Genomic DNA, 5,515 nt, shown 5'->3' with positions numbered 1-5,515 from the left:
AAGTTAATAAAATACCAATGATGAAGATAAGACAATAAAGTTAGTTGTTAGTTGTTACATCTGAAAATGGTCCACAATTGAAATAAGAGAGGCTCAGTGATGTAATGAATGCATCGGATGGGTATTGTCGGCCAATATTTCTGCTCATATTATTTTCATGGACCAGACCTATTTAACAAATAAGACTTCCCTCAGTTGTCTCGTTTATGGGGAGGTGAGATACCTTTTCAAATTGTATTTTTCTTTTTCTTTCAATTGTAATATTTATTTATTAATATTAATTATTATTAAAAGGATAAAGTATGTGTATATATAGCTGGTCGGGCATACTGTGGTTAATATACCAAATTAATATAGTATTTGACAATATCCCATATAAACATGGTCGTCCCTGCCTTTCGAAGGGTCCGGGGCGAAATAAGAGTCAGGGGCCCTTAAATATATATATATATAATATTTTTTACCTATAATAAAATATAAATAAGAAAATAATAATTTTTTTAGCATAAATTTAGTTTCGAAACTTAGCATATATTTTGGATATACTTTAAAAATTGCGTAACGTTCCCTTATATTTTAACAAACGCTATATAAAATCCCCGCTATTTAAAAAATATAAATAAAACGTCATCTTCTTATCACAAAAAAAAAATATAAAAATGAGTTTCATAGAACATTTTTTAAAGTATAAAGTGTTCATGCCATTTTTAAAGTATATAGAGGATTTACAGTTTTGAAATCATAAAGGAGTTATTGATAATTTTGCATAATAATAATAATAATAATAATAATAATAATTTTGTCTAAAATTTATTATCTTTTTCGTGCAAAAAAATAATTAAAAAGAAAATAAAAAAACTCCTAAATATATATAAATAGTCTACTCCGATTTTTTTTATCTATAATAGAATATAAATTATTAAATAAAATATTTTTTTAAGAATTTTTAGATAAAATATTAATAATAGTATTAATATTAACAATTTTAAAACAAAAATTAGGGACCCCTAAATATGTAGAAATAATATATTTTTTATCTATAATAAAATATAAATAATTAAATAAAATAAATTTTTTAATATTTTTATATTCAAAATATCAATAATACAAATAATGTAGATAGAACTTAATCACCAAGTCATGCTCTTGTATTAATACATTAATATCAAATAATTTGTATATAAATAATTTATATATAACATAACTAAATAATGGACCCCAATTTAGATTGGACCCTGGGCGGACGCCCCTTTCGTCCGGCCTAGGAACAGCCCTGCATATAAACACAAACATCACACATCACACGATAAGCATACAATATAATACAGACATTACACTCTAGAAACCCACAATATGTAAATTAGGCTAATATATACAAATACGATACTGTGGACAAAAAATTGTGTTATTTTTAATTAACATAAAATTTGTACAAATTATATTTGATTTGGATTTAAAGCCGGTCATATTCTTTAAATAGGTCATTTGATTCTCCTTCCGAGTCGATTTGTTTTCCAACTTGATTTTTTATGGCTTCTTTGATCCGAAGAAATTTGTCATCGGTTTGATTTTTCCGAACTTTGGAGGGCTTTGGTATTCATGCATGCGATTTGATCATCGGCTTTGGATTTGATATCCTCTTTGGACGATCCGAGACTTTGATTTGGCTTTACCGCCTTTTGAAGAGCTTTAATCTCCGTGCAAGCGATTTGAGCATCGGCTATGGATTTGATGTCTTCTTTAAATGATCCGAGGCTTTGATCTTTGCTTTGGCTTTGCCGCTTTTGGAGGACTTTGGTCTCCGTGTGGGCGATTTGATCATCGGCTATGGATTTGATATCTTCTTTAGACGATCCGTTGCTTTGATCTTCGGTTTGGCTTTACTACCTTTTGGAGGGATTCGGTCTCCGTGTTTGTGATTTGATCATCGGCTTTGGATTTGATGTCTTCTTTAGACGATCCGCGGCTTTGATCTTTGTTTTGGCTTTGCCGTCTTTCGGAAAGGTTTGGTCTCCGTATTCGCGATTTGATCTTCGGCTTTGGATTTGACGTCTTTGGCTTTGGATTTGATGTCTTCTTTAGACGATCCGCGGCTTTGATCTTTTTTTTGGCTTCGCCGTCTTTTGGAGAGGTTTGGTCTCCGTGTTGGCGATTTGATCATCGGCTTTGGATTTGACATTTTCTTTAGACGATCCGCGGCTTTGATCTTTGTTTTGGCTTTCCTACCTTTTGGAGAGCTTTGGTCTCCGTGTGGACGATTTGATCATCGGCTTTGGACTTGATGTCTTTTTTGGACAATCTGAGGCTTTGATCTTTGCTTTGACTTTGCCGCTTTTGAAGAGGTTTGGTCTTCGTGTGGGCGATTTGATTGTCGCTGTTGGATTTGATGTCCTCTTGAACATTCCGAGGCTTTGATCTTTGTTTTGACTTTGCTACTTTTGAAGGACTTTGGTCTCCGTGTGGGCGATTTGATCATCGGCTTTGGATTTGATGTCTACTTTAGACGATCCGAGGCTTTGATCTTTGCTTTGGCATTGCCGCTTTTGGAGAGGTTTGGTCTCTGTGTGGGCGATTTGATCGTCGGCGTTGGATTTGATGTCCTCTTTAACGATCCGCGGTTTTGATCTTTGGTTTAGCTTTGCCGCTCTTGGAGGACTTTTGTCTCTGTGTGGCGATTTGATCATCGGCTTTGGATTTGATGTCTTATTTGGACGATCTGCGGCTTTGATATTTATTTTGGCTTTGCCGCCTTTTGAAAGACTTTGGTCTTCGTGTGGGTGATTTGATTATTGGCTTTGGATTTGATGTCTTCTTTCGATGATTTCCGGCTTTGATCTTTTCTTTAAATTCGCTGCTTTTTGAGGACTTTGGTCTCTGTGTGGCGATTTGATCATCGGCATTGAATTTGATATCTTCTTTGGACGATCCGTGACTTTGATCTTTGTTTTGGCTTTTCTGCCTTTTGAAAGACTTTGGTCTCCGTGTGGGAGATTTTATCATCGGCTTAGGATTTGATGTCTTCTTTAGACGATCGGCGGCTTTGATATTTGGTTTGGCTTTGCCGCTTTTAGAGGACTTTGGTCTCCGTGTGGGCGATATGATCATCGACTTTGGATTTGATGTCTTTTTTGAACGATCCGCGGCTTTGATTTTTACTTTGACTTTGGACATATGACGAAGAACGTTAACTTCATCGATTCATCAACCAATACTTGATAATTTGTCCATATCAATGACTTTGGACGAAAAACGCTTCGAAGAAAAAGAAGAACATGAAGAACAATACAGAGAGAGTCTAGAAACTTACCTCTTTACTTGAATCCTCGATGTAACTTCGGTGTGTCAAATGAACTGACCATGGCTCCTATTTATTGGGGAGCAGTGACCTCGGCCTCCTTTTTTTATGGTGCCATGTGGCGCGTCCTGATTGGCCAACATGAAAATTTTATATTCTTTCCTTTTCCATCAGATGTTGTTTTCCATTTGTTGATGGATTTGATTGTGCACTTTCTTTTCTCACCAAGATCTGTATATCATTGCCTTTTTTGGAAGATATTAATTATATACTTCATTTGTTGACAAGATTAATTTATTTTTCTGCCAAATTTATTATGGCTCTATTTATGCACGTAATATTTGTACGGTATCTTCCATTTTAAGAAGATTTTTGCATTAATAGTTGATATCTTTTGTACAAAAATTAACATATGTGCATAATTAAATATCATATATTTCTTTTATTGAAATTTTATTTTCATCCAAAATACATAACATTTGATTTAATTTAAATATATAATTTTTAATGCCTACAAAATGCCCCCTCGAGACTTGTTTAAGCTAACGAAAAATGTTTAAAGTTTGAATAAGTCTCGTAATATTTAGTGAGTCAATTTTTTTTTTTCTAAAATTCTATTTTTTATGGCTATCATTTTTTATATTTTTTTTAGCCAATATTTTTTTTGAAGGGGTTTTTTTTTACTATTTTTTTTTTCCAAATGATTTTTTTTAAGCCCAATTTTTTTTAGGACCTCTTTTTTCTTTGCCCAATTTATTTTGTAGGGCTTTTCTTTTTTTTTTTGATATAATTGACTGAATTCGGAGTTATATTCCAAGTTTCATACGTATCCGGTGAAGGAATCAAGTTATAACGTAGTTCAAAACAAATTGAATTTGTTTGTTATTGTTAAATAGTTTATTCTCGTGTTAAGGAGTCTTGTAGAAAGTTTATCCTCGTTTCTAGAAGATTAAATAAAGTTTATTCTCATTTCTAAGAGATTGAAGAAAGTTTATCCTCATTTCTAGGCGATGGAAGAAAGTTTATCCTCGTTTCTAGGAGGCTAAAGAAAGTTATCTTTGTTTCCAGGAGATTGCAGAAAGTTTATCCTCGTTTCTAGGAGTGTTGTAGAAAGTTTATCCTCGTTTCTAGGAGGCTATAGAAAGTTGATCCTCATTTCCAAGAAATTGAAGAAAGTTTATCCTCGTTTCTAGGGGCTGTAGAAAGTTTATCCTCGTTACCAAGAGGTTTGTAGAAAGTGTATAGGGGCTGTAGAAAGTTTATCCTCGTTTCCAAGAGGTTTGTAGAAAGTGTATCATCGCTTCCAGAAGATTGAAGGAAGTTTATCCTCGTTTCCAGAAGATTGCAGAAAGTTTATCCTCATTTCCAGGAGTGTTGTAGAAAGTTTATCCTCGTTTCCAGGAGATTGTAGAAAGCTTATCCTCGTTTCTAGGAGTGCTGTAAAAGTTTATCCTCGTTTTCAAGAGATTGCAGAAAGTTTATTCTCGTTTTTAGGAGGTTGTAGAAAGTTTATCCTTATTTCCAAGAGATTGAAGAAAGTTTATCCTCATTTTTAGGAGGTTGTAGAAAGTTTATCCTCATTTTTAGGAGATTGAAGAAATTTTATTCTCGTTTCTAGGAGGCTGTAGAAAGTTTGTCCTCGTTTTCAGGAGGCTATAGAAAGTTTATCCTCATTTCCAGGAGATTGAAGAAAGTTTATCCTCGTTTCCAGGAGATTGTAGAAAGTTTATCCTCGTTTCCGGGAGTGTTATAGGTATGATTGCCCTCACTATTTGAAGTGTTGTATTTCTCGTCTTTTGATAAATCTTCAGTAGGCGGTCCATACATTCTACTAGACATTATGCTCAATTCCATATCATGAGCGCGAGTGGCGAGTTCTTCAAAAGTATGGGGTCGGATCGCTTGTAAGATGTATTTCAAGCCCCATTGCCTTCCTTGAATGCACATCTCTAGACCGGAAGCCTCGGACAGGTCTTTGCAGTTGAGGCTTAGAGTTCTCTAGCAGTTGATGTAGTCAATTACTGGCTCATCTTTCCATTAGCGGTTGTTGGTGAGTTCGGTCATGCTGACGGTTCTCTGTGTGTTGTAGAATCGATTTAAGAACTCATACTTTAGTTGTTCCCAATTTTCAATGGAACCAACCTTTAAGTCGATGTACCAGTTGAAGGCGTTGCCCTTTAGTGACCGCACAAATTGTTTGACAAGGAGGTCTCCATATGT

Source organism: Andrographis paniculata, unplaced genomic scaffold (assembly GCF_009805555.1).
Source record: "Andrographis paniculata isolate CXL003 unplaced genomic scaffold, ASM980555v1 Contig82END, whole genome shotgun sequence".
NCBI lineage: Eukaryota > Viridiplantae > Streptophyta > Magnoliopsida > Lamiales > Acanthaceae > Andrographis > Andrographis paniculata.
The sequence above is the reverse complement of the archived record's forward strand: the minus strand, read 5'-3'. Positions refer to the sequence as shown.